General features: G+C 38.1%; 1 non-coding gene across 1 annotated transcript; it reads right to left on the bottom strand.

The window, feature by feature from the left end:
- Positions 1–11,864: 11,864 nt before the first annotated feature.
- On the bottom strand, positions 11,865–11,971 carry LOC147945256 (small nucleolar RNA R71). The gene has a single exon (XR_015597865.1). It is a non-coding gene; the product is annotated as a small nucleolar RNA R71 (small nucleolar RNA).
- Between the last annotated feature and the right edge of the window lie 348 nt (positions 11,972–12,319).

Below are 12,319 nucleotides of genomic sequence, written 5' to 3'. Positions count from 1 at the left end.
TGCTGCTTCACTAGAGAGATCATCTGTGGCTTGATCTCAAAATCTTGGTTCGGGATGGTGGGAGGAACAATCGCCGCTCGGTTGGTGTAGGACACATGCGGGTTGTCCTTGTCCCCAATGGACGTTTGCGGCGGCGCGGCTCTTTCGTGTTGAGCACGGAGCAACTGCCCCAACTGTTGTCGAAGTTGCTGCAACTCGGCAGCCATATCCTCATTGTTTCTGTTGTCACCCATGTTGACGGATTGAAACTTTCTGTTCTTGCGGTTTGTTCTTTCTGCCAAAGAGAGCTTTGCGGCTGACAAAGCAATTAGTTCTTCGGTGTTGTTTCTTCTTGTAGATCTTCTTGACATGCACCTGAAACACACGCAAAGAAGAAGCAGAAAGACAAATCAGTAAGGTCTTAGTCTAGTAATTTCGCCGAAAACCAAAGGTAAAATTTTGGTCCCCGGCAACGGCGCCAAAAACTTGATAACACAGAGTTTTAAACCCTATTTTCCTACTGCAAGTGCACAGCAAAGAAGTAGTACTTAGGGGTCGAATCCCACGAAGACCAAGTTTTACTCTATGGTTCTATTGGTTCAATTTCAAGCTAAGACAATTCGAAGTTGGGTTTGTTTGGTAACAGTAACGCGATTAAAAACGGTATAAAAAGGCAATAAACAAAACACTAGATCAGGGGTGATTCTCGGGAATTTCAGAGATATCAACCAAACAACTATTCAGGACATAAATTAAGTACTAGTCTAGAACTCAAACATAAATATAAACTGATCCACTGTCGTGGCATCAATAACTCTATCTGATCGATTCTGTGCGGAAACGCGGAGCACGTGCTCAGACATCCGGAGCACATGCTCGGCGGTCCATAAACCCTAAACTGTCGTTTGAGCCCAGAATCGCAGACAAGCATTAAAGAACAGGAATGATAAGTTCACAAATCACCTACACATCAACTTTCGCAGGTCTAGGATAATTTGCCCACTAATGTCTTTTCTAGCAACCTATTACACTTTTGATGAATAGATAAACCTAGAATCATAGATTGGGTGATCAAATCAACCTAAGCATTAAGTCTAACAATAGTGAAGACAATCGATTATATAAAGCCCTATTTGTGTTCTGTTGCTAACCCATGAAACCCCTTTGAAACCCCTAATCTAGCAAAGAAATCTACTCAGACATAGAGAAATGAATCATAGCAAAAGATGAGAAATTCAATGACATAAAAATAAAAAGGGTTCAGAGAATCCTTCACAAGGTAGCCGCTCTTCTCCCTCTCTCAAAAACGTCGCTCAAAAAAAACAAAAAGAAAGAGTATATTTTCTCTCCTAAAAACCCTAGGTTAAATAGCATACAAGTAGAGAAAAATAAGGAAAGAATCCAAATCAAATCTCCCTATTAAAAATCGATCTCCTCCTCTTTCTCTCACAAAGGATCGCCTAAAATAAGGGGAATTAGGCAGGGAATCGGCGCCTAGATGCTTGCCATGTGTCGTCATGAATCCGTAGAGTTGGGAGCATGTGCTCGGAAATCGGGAGCATGTGCTCCTAGGTCTAAAATCAGCTTTTCTGCTCCAATTCAACTCCTTTCTGCTCCGATTGCTCCTGCTGTTCCAATCCTTGCTTTTAGCTTCCTAGCCTCGTATTATAACCTAAAAAGGACTCAAACAACTACAAAACTATCAAATAAACGGGGTCAAAGTGAGTCAAAACCGTAACATATCAACTCTACGGGACAGATGGTCTTTGTGACGGTCCTTCGGGACAGATGGTCTTTGTGACGGTCCTTCGGGACAGATGGTCTTTGTGACGGTCCTTCGGGACGAGTGGCCTTTGTGGCGGTCCTGTTTAGGAAATTTGTTTGGCCTTAGTGGCGGTCCTGTTTAGGACATTTGTTTGGCCTTGGTGGAGGTCTTGTTTAGGACATTTGTATGGCCTTTGTGGTGGCCCTTGCGGCATGTATATGATCCTTGTGTGGTCATGAGGTATTCCAGTGAGGGGGATATGTGGTTGGTAGAATATCATGTTGTCTTACGCGAGCCACGGGAAGGAAAACTGGATAGGGATAGGACTCAGACGTGTTCAGAATTGTTTGCTCGTGACTCTTGGGGGACTTAGGTTCTCCTAGTACCGTCATATTCTAAGACTTTGTGGCTTGAGAGTATGATTGGTATATCGACTTCGGATGACGATCCCGGGGCGCGCTGTAGGGTGACAACCCGAGAGACGAGTATTGGACTTCCTTATATATTATGGCATGCAGGCTTAGGCCCGATGGGGAACCAATATTATGGCATGCAGGCTTCGGTCTGAAAAAACTCAAGGTTTAGGCCCGTGAGTAAAAGGAAAGTCCAAAATTCGAGAGCAAATAATGCCTGGAACATGAGTCTATCGTCTATAGGTGACCTTTCGTAGATCGGTCGGAGGAGTGCGGGCCGTGGACTTGGTAGCACGGGAGTCCTTGGCTGAGTGTTGTTCGAGATGACCATGGTTAATCTAAGCTTTTGATTTCCTTGTTCTTGCTTGCTTGTTGTTGTTTTGTGTGTTTTTCTTGCTGGGATTGGTTGCTACAGGTTCCTATGGATGTTTTCGGCTTGGGTTTTGAGTATTGGACGATTTGGTGGACTTTTGGGAGCGAGATTCGACTCTCGGCTTCGTGCGGATCGCAGTTGTAGGGGTAGAGACGATCGACACCACTTGGTGTCGGTCGACACCAGCAGAACAACATCGATCGACACTGTGGGGTAGTGTCGGTCGACACCAATGCCAGTGTCGGTCGACACTTGGCTGGTGTCGGTCAACACCTCCCTTCCAGCGAGATGATGTTTGTTTTCCTGGTTAGTATGTTTTGTTTGTTGTTTGTTTGGAACATTGGAATTACTGTTGCTTGTGTGTATAGCCCAGTAGATGAGAGGATTGCCTCACTGAGTGTTTATCAAATACTCATGCATCTCAATTTGTGTTTGTGGTGCAGGTAAAGGCAAAGTGTGATCGTGGAATCAAGGCAATGAAGAGGAGGATGTCTAGGGACTCGATTGGTTGTTGTCTGGCATTGCTAGGTTGCTAGAGTTGGGTCATTAGAACATTGTTAGGGTTGTTGGTTCTATGTTTCCATGTTGTTTGGTTATTGGAATTGATATACTTAATTATTGGTTATTAATTATTGGATAATTTGTTGGTTATTAGTATTGGTATTTTTCCACTGTTTGGTTTAATTGTGGTTAGGAGACTAGTGGGTATGGGACCACTAGTTCTAAAGTATTTATTTATATTATATATATTATTATTATTATTTAATTTTAAAAAAACGGGTCGGGTCGTTTCACGTATGATTATCTCTAACCACAACAACAATCATGGAAAAATCATGAAAAATAATTGACGATCCGTCAATTGGCAATTACACTTATAAAATAGAAATCTGTGAGCCTCTTGGGAGGTAATTACGGGAAAAGGCAAGCCAATATGAACTTACAATCTTATGGTGAAGACTGAGGAAATCAGCTATTAATTTAGCATAAGTAAATCCTCATAAGACTCGAATAAATCATCTATAAATGCAAGGATGAAAGTAAAACATATATGGGGGAAATTCAAATCAAGATTAAAACTCAATTATATGCATTCAAAACAAAATTAAGTCAAACTATTTGGGTCATGTTCATGGTTGACCAACAAATTAATACACTTGAATGTGAATTACCATAAATAATATATATTAATTTGTTATCAACACCTCTAAATATTTTACACAACAATATTATTAAATTGTTTTGCAATCTCATTTTAGTAACTGTAACATCCACAAACCGGATTCCGGTTTGCGTTTTTTTTTTGAGAAAACCCTAAGGTCTAGCATTTAAGGAGAAGTTCGTGGAGTTTGGCCTCTTTCAGAGAGAAATTAGAGAAATAAGCTGTTCTTGAGAGAGTTTGGAGTTTTAGAGCCTTTTCCTGAGAGATCTTGCCGGTGGAGTGGAGATCTGTAGCTGGGTTCGTGTTAGGAGCTTGCTAGGAGTGTGCATTCGTTGGTTTTAGAGTCAGAATCTTCTTTGGCAAAAGTGAGTGCATGACCATAGCTTATCTAAGCTTGAGATTTCTCTGATTTTTGTGTTTATGTGTTATGTGGTAGATTCCTTGGCTTGTTAGAATGTTTTTCGGTCACATGGGGCTTTGTGTGGCTTCTTTGTGGCATTGGATCGATTTTGATGTGTTTAGGAACGAAGATCTGTCGAGGAACTTCGGGGAAGACGATACTCGGTAGGTGCATCGACCGATGCAGTATGTGCGTCGGTTGATGCACTATGTACGTTGGTCGATGCACTATGTGCATTGATCAATGTAGTGCGAGGACGGCGCGATAAGACCTTGGAGCATTGGTCGATGCCATTTGGAAGTATCGATCGATGCAATTAGGGATTTCAATAATTTTCGAGCATGCATTAGTCAACGCAGTGTTGGTGTCGGTCGATGCAGTCGAGTCATGCATCGGTCGATGCAGGCTTGGTGTCAGTCGATGCAACCCCAGTCAGCGTTGGTCGATGCAGTGGTTTGGTTTCAGTCGATGCAGCTTCCTGGTTTGTTTGTTGATTGTTGTTTGATGGTTGGAGATTCTCAATTGCTTGTGTGTATTGCTCAGTAGATGGGAGGATTACCTCACTTTGTGTTTATGAGAATACTCATGCATCTCAATTTGTGTTTGTGGTGCAGGTAAAGGCAAAGTGTGATCTTGGAATCAAGGCAATGAAGATGAGGATGTTCTAGTGGCTCAGTTGTTTGTGGTCTGGCTTCTGTTAGGTTGCTAGAATGGAGTCCTTAGAATGTTGTCTAGGATTGTTGGTTTATTGGTTTATGTTGAATTGATTCATTGGGTTAATTGTTATGGAATTAATAATGGTTATTTGATTATTGGTTTAATGTTTAATTATTCCACTGTTTGGTTTGAATGTGGTTAGCTGGTTAGTGAATATGGGATCAATAGATTATTACTATATATAAAAAAACGGGTTGGATATTTTCAGTAACTAATAAATCTTTTTATGTTGAGTTTCGTCTCTCACCCATGCATTAGAAATTTGTATTTGTATTATAATCTTTTTAACATTAATCATCTTAAATTTATAATTTACTCATTTAAACCACTAATTATACTATCAAAACATTTTTCATATTTCTTGGGACCTTTAACCTCTAAGATATTTTTTTACATTGAAAAATAGCTGAATGCATTAAAAACACCATTAACTCAAATCAGTTTTGTGACGTACACTCAATTTTGCATGACCTACACATTTGTTATCAACAAAATTCCTGTAAATAGTAAACACCTCACTAAGCACCATCAAATATCAAACACCCCATAAAAATTAGAATTCTAGAACATCATTTTCTATATAACTGATTATGTTTCAAATATTTTATTTATATCACTTTTGAAGATATGGAAGCAAATGTTGGTTTTAGTTTGTAGATATCCATATTATTATGTTTATTAGAGGTTCAAGTAATTCAAATACGGCATAGCGGTAAATTTTGATTTCTGTTTTAGTTTTCTTATATTATATAAGAAACTAATAAATTTTTGATTTCTTATCTTTAGTTATATTTATAACCTACTATTTTTATTTTTATATATTTTATTATATTTTTGAGCTTTTAAAAGCTCCCAAATTATTCCCAAAATTTTGGCATGTGTCATTCTTTTTCAGTTTTAATGAATAATATTAATTAATATTTTTTAATTTTTAATTAACGACGTCATTGTTTACTTCTGTTTTAACTATCGATAGAATATAGAAATATTGCTGCATAATTTTCTCTACATTGAGGTAATATTTCTTCTTCAACATATGCAGGTTTTGATGAAGAGTAAGAGAAAACCGAGAATGAAAATGAACTTATTGATTTTTTTGGATAATGATGGTAAAAAATTCGAATTACTTCTGCTGTCCAAGTACCTATTTTTAAAGAATGGTGAAACTGCAACCAAAAGAAGGCGAATCTTCATTTTTTTTTAAAAAAAACTGAGAGTAAAAGAATAGCGACAACATTTGTATAAGAAAAAATCTCTTTTCATGTTTTGAAGTTGTAACTGTACAAGTTATTTGTTTGTTACATATGTGTGGAGATAAAAATTATAGAAAACAGTTATAATAACCATGCAAAAATATATGCTATATACTAAAAAACGAATAATGAAATCATAAAACACTAATAAATATGACAAAACAAATTCTATAGCACAAAGTAAAGATAATGATAAATCAAACAGCAATATCCGCGAATCGAAATTGTTTGCTCGCGACTCTTGGGAAACTTTAGTTCTCCTAGTACTGTCATATTCTAGGACTTTGTGGCTTAGGAGTATGGTTGGTATATCGACTTCGGATGACGATCCAATGGAGCGTTGTAGGGTGGCAACCCGAGGGACGAATATTGGACTCCCTTATATGTTATGGCAAGCGGGCCTAGGCCTGATGAGGAGCCAATAAAAACTCAAGGTCGAGACCTATGAGTAAAAGAAAGTCCAAAAGTCGAGAGCAAATAATTCATGGAACGTGAGTTTATCGCCTTAAGGTGACCTTCATGGATTGGTCGGAGGAGTACGGGCTGTGGTGGCAGTTGCACGGGAGTCTTTGACTGATGGTTGTTCGAGATTCGAGGACAAATCTATGTTGATGGGGGAGAATTGAAACATCCGCAAACCGGAATTCCGGTTTAGGGGATGCATCGGTCGATGCACTATGTGCATTGGTCGATGCAAGGTTGGTTCTCGCGGACGAGTTTAAGTTAAACGTTGCGTTTTGGGGTTAGGAAACCCTGAAAACGTGTATAAAAGGGATTTGTCGTGTTGTGGACGAGGTTTGGCCGTTTATGCAGAGAAAGAAAGAGAGGAAGAGTTTTGTGAGTGTTCTTGAGAAGTTCTTGGAGTTTGAGTCTTTTCCTATAGAGATCTGTAGATGGATCGTTGTAGGAGCTTCCTAGGAGCGTTTTCTTTCTTGTGTAAGGTTCAGAATCATCTTGGCAAAGGTAAGTGCATGACCATGTCTTATCTATTGATGGTTAGAGATGTGCATGACCATGGCTTATCTATTGATCATGGTCAATAACCCCAGTTGTTGTTTGGTTATTGATTGTTGGTTGATGGTTAGAGATGTGTCTATTGCTTGTGTGTGGGAGGATTGCCTTACTGAGTGTTTATAAAATACTCATGCATCTCAACTTGTGTTTGTGGTGCAGGTAAAGACAAAGTATGATCGTGGAATCAAGGCAATGAAGAGGAGGATGTACTAGTGATTCACTTGGTTGATGTCTTGCTTGCTATGTTGTTAGAGTTGAGTCATTAGAACATTGTTTAGGATTGCTGGTTCTTTGATTCATGTTGTTTGGATATTTATTATGTTTTAATATTGGTTATTGGTTATTGGTTATCTACTGGTTATTGGTATTGTTATGTTATCCGCTGTTAAGTGTTATGGTTAGGTGGTTAGTGGATATGGGACCACTAGTATAGTTTATTATTATTACTGTTATTATATATATTATTTATTGAAAACAAAAAAAACGGGTCGGGTCGTTTCACAAACTAATAGGTACCTTCTATTAACAAAAAATGATTATAAAAATAATTAATAATACGATAACAAACGCATAGCCCAAATTTTTATTGAATTGACTATATAATTTATCTATTAATTAGTTCACTATTATAAATAAACAAATAATTAACCCTATTAGGGTTAATTTTGTATAGGAAAGAACATATATATGGATCCATGTGAGACAAATATTAACTACAACAAGATGTATTGACTTATTGAATCATACATAACTAGCTCTAAACCCGCGGTACACCGCGGGACACATTTTTCAGTTCAGTTATAATATTTTTTTACATGTTTTACTACACTATATTTATAAAAAAAAAATAATTATATATTGTATTATTATTATTGCTATTTTTATTATTATTATTATTCTTATTATTTGGTATTTTCGAATTCTAAACTGTTAATAGTACTATTATTCTTTATTTGTCTTATAATCATATCAACCTTTTAATTTTTTATATCAAAGTGAATTGGCGAATTAAGAGGTGAACGAAAGATGATATTTGATACGAATATGTTATTTGAAACAGAATATGTTATTATATACCAGAACAGACCCGCTAGGATCCAATGCGAATTAAGAGGTGAATGAAGATGATATTTACAAGTTACAACTGTATTAAGAGGTGAAAACCTTGAGAATAAAGATATCTCTATAATGTGTAGACTGGACTAAAAATCATATAAATAAAGTCTACATGAAAACTTTGGAGAAAAATTTGAAGTAGAAAGCTACAGATGATTCCAGCTTTTGAGACTGACACTAACTACATTGACATTGAGTTTAAAATTCATACTATCGCATGTGCTATATTATAAATAGAAAGAAGATAACAGAGAGACAAACTATCATATTTGAAGTGATGAGTATTTTATGTGGTCTTTGTCATCTCTTTCCATCTCCACCTTCAATGGTGAATACATTGTTCATTCCTTATATTACCTTACCCAACACCACACGTTCTCCTTCCAACCTGCACCACATTTTTTACAATAATCAAATCTAACTTTTCAAATCAAAAACTAAATCCACAAGAATTTTCCGTGTGTTGGCTAGATGATAGTCACAGGACTTTCACAAGAATAAAACTATTGAGTGTTTCTGCATTAAAAACTGGAGTTCCTGTATCATATTTCTAGTGTGTTCTTCGTAAGGAAAAAAAGCAATTTATATTGTGCATGAAGTGGGAGCATGAGAATTAAGATGAGAGGAGAGCTTACACTTCACAGTAAAGAATTGTGAGCCATCACTACAACACCTGCACATGCAAGCAAATTCGTTGAACTCCATAAATACATATATGGCTTCGTTTTCCTATGAACTCCGTCAATACGTATATCCTTCTCACAATGCTTTCATACCATTTCCAAACAATTAAATGTAAATTAAGAACCTGTTTCATACTTCGCCACCTGAATAAAAATCACCATTCTGAAACATATAAGTATAATTTACCATACACACGGATCCTGTAATAAGCACAAAAGATGAACATGGATCCTGTAATAAGCACAAAAGAAGAACCACAAAAAAAAAAAAAAAAAAAAAAAAAAAAAAAAAAAAATCTTCATTCATTTTTCTAATTTACAAACCGAGAAGAAAGCTCACCCTGTGATGATTATGGTGAACATCATCTTCTCCAAAACTCATAAGTCTCTATATGGTCTTCGCCATGCTCCCCAATGTTGGTTTGCTAAGCTGTCCACTGCCTTGAAAGACTATGGTTTTCTGCAATGTGTTAAGGATTACTCGTTGTTTGCTTTTGCTGATGCGGATATACGACTCCATGTTCTTGTGTATGTGGATGATCTCATCAACACTGGGAGTTCTCTTGAGGTTATTGTTGGCTTCAAAACATATTTGAGTTCATGCTTTCATATGAAAGACCTTGGTATCTCCAAGTATTTTTTAGGCATTGAGGTTGCTCGCAACTCGACAGGATGTATTTATGCCAACGGAAGTACACTCTCGATATCATTTCTGATACTGGCTTACTTGGATCTAAACTGGCGTCTCTTCCTCTTGAACAAGATCATACACTGACTTTGGCTCCAGGTGTTTGTTTGTCGGATTCGTTTCCCTATCGTAGGTTGGTAGGTCGTCTTATTTATCTCACTGTTTGATAACTCTCTAATTTACATGTTTTAAGCATCTATTTTTGTCCATATTTTGCATTGTATTTGCCCTAACCTTAGCATTTTTAGGTCATTTACTGTAGGAATCCACATTTACGCCATTTGGGGTGTTGCATTCTTGCATTTGCACTTTTTGGATGAAAACAGGTGCTTTACCCAAAGTTAATCTGAGCATGTACCCGAAGGAGCTATGGAGCAAGAAGAACAGTCCAAAACTCAACCCGATCGAAGAGGATCCAAGGGCAGGAAAGACCAACCCGAGGACTTATCCGCAGAGCAACCCGAGCTCATCCTCGAGCACCTCATCGAGCAGATACTCGGGCAGGACTGGGATGCTAGGGTTAATGGGTTTCCATATATAAACCCCCCTCTTCTTCCTCTCGCCCTAGCACGCCGCAGACCCTCAGAACAGAGAGCGAGAGCTTCAAGGAGAGAAACTGAGCGATTCAAACTCTTTTTACACTTTGTTAGGATTTATTTTACATCTTTTTGTTATCCTTTTAGATTTCTACTTTATACTCTTCTACTCTACTTCTATTTTAAATACAATGCAATTTTCGTTTATCTATGTTTTTATGTTTTCTGCAATGAGATCTGAGTAGTGAAGTAGAGTTTCTAGGGATAGGATAGACGATTTTGTGTTCTTGATCGGTTAGGATGTCTTAGCTTGATTGTTTATGTTTTATAAATTCCCTTCTAGATTGGTGTTCTTAATTCTATCAACAAACCGAGAGGGTGAGATTAGATCTAGGGTGTATTACCATCGAGAGGTGTAGATTAAATGCTTGAATCAATCAATGCTAGAGATTTACTCACCTAGCCTAAGAGATTAGATGATTAAGGGGTTTATTGACAATAATGAATCGGTTCGTATTGCCTGTTTGGTCATGTTTCTCCAACGAGAGTTGGGTAGGGGAATGATCAAGGTTGATTTTTTCTATCACGAGAGTGTTTTAACAAGATTTTAGAGATTCATTGTCTAGAGAATATTTGCTTGAGGCATGTAGGACATCCATATTGGTCAGGAACACTTAGGAGTCGATTACCCCATCCTTAGAAGCTTTTGCATTTTAATTGTTTGCATTTTTATTCCTTACTCGATCCCTTACCCGAACAGGTACACGATCACCTGCTTCGAGTATACCTTCGAGCTGTTCATACTCATCTTGCTTACTCGATCACCCCACCCGATCCTGTACTCGAATGCTTGCATCGAGTGCTTAGGTCGTGTGGTTTCTCGTTTATAATATTTTTTTCATTATTCTAGGATTGTTAGATAAAACCCCTTTTATTGCTTGCTTGACTTGCATAGTTCTGATCGCATCCTATCTTCTAGCATAACAACCATTTGGATTGATAACCCTTTGTACTACAACTGCATAGGGAATTGATACCCTGGGTGAAAATCCTACTATCAATTTGGCACTGTTGCCATTTGGTTGAATATAGTTTGCTACGTTTAGGTTTTCAACACTTGCTAGATCAAGTTCTATAATTTACTTTGGTTAATTACAGACTTGTTTACTTTCGTATTTGTTTGTCTTGCATTTCAGGTACAACCTGAGTACCCTCGTGTATTCACTTGGTCAACTGTTTGTGCATCCAAACATGATCCTAAGGTAGCCAACACTTGAGTCCTTTCATCGACAACATCGACAGACCTAGGCTACTACGTCAACAACAAGTCCAGCAACCACAACCAACAACAATTGAGGAGGAAATGAATAACTAGAATGGTCCACCAGCTCCTCAAGTAAGGACAAACATAGGAGTAGAAGATGCTCCATCTACTCACACTCAAAGACATGGCATTGTGCCACCTGCTGTTCAGAACAACAACTTTGAGATAAAGAGTAGTCTCATCCAGATGATACAAAGCAACAAGTTTCATGGATTGCCAATGGAGGACCCATTGGACCATCTGGATGTGTTTGATAGGCTCTGTAGCCTAACCAAGATCAATGGAGTTAGTGAAGATGGATTCAAACTCCGGCTTTTCCCATTCTCTTTGGGAGACAAAGCACACATCTGGGAGAAATCACTTCCCAAGGAGTCCATCACCACCTGGGAAGCATGCAAGAAGGCGTTTCTAGCCAAATTCTTCTCCAACTACAGAACCGCAAGGCTGCGAAATGACATCTCCAGCTTTGTTCAGAAAAGCAATGAGACGATCAGTGAAGCTTGGGAACGTTTCAAGGGATACACTACTAGATTCCCTCATCATGGTTTCAGCAATGCTTCATTTCTACGTACACTATACCGAGGAGTGGTCCCTAAGATACGGATTTTGCTGGACACCGCAAGCAATGGTAACTTACTCAACAAGGATGTTGATGAAGGTTGGGATCTAGTGGAGAACTGTAACACCTGCGAACCAATTTCTGGTTATTGGGAAGGGGTGTCGATCGACACCAAGGGGAGTGTCGATCGACACCATTAATGTTTGGTTCGACCAGGTTGTTTTTAATTGTCGTTTCTGGTTTGGTTTGATTTGATTGGGTTGTCTAAACCATGTATATAATGGAAAACTCGACCTACGTCGTAGAAAGAGGTTGTCTTGCCGTTCTAAGAGAAAAG

The sequence above is a fragment of the Camelina sativa genome, chromosome 4 (assembly GCF_030686135.1).
Source record: "Camelina sativa cultivar CO46 ecotype springtype chromosome 4, ASM3068613v1".
Taxonomy (NCBI): Eukaryota; Viridiplantae; Streptophyta; class Magnoliopsida; order Brassicales; family Brassicaceae; genus Camelina; species Camelina sativa.
The sequence above is the reverse complement of the archived record's forward strand: the minus strand, read 5'-3'. Positions and strand labels throughout refer to the sequence as shown.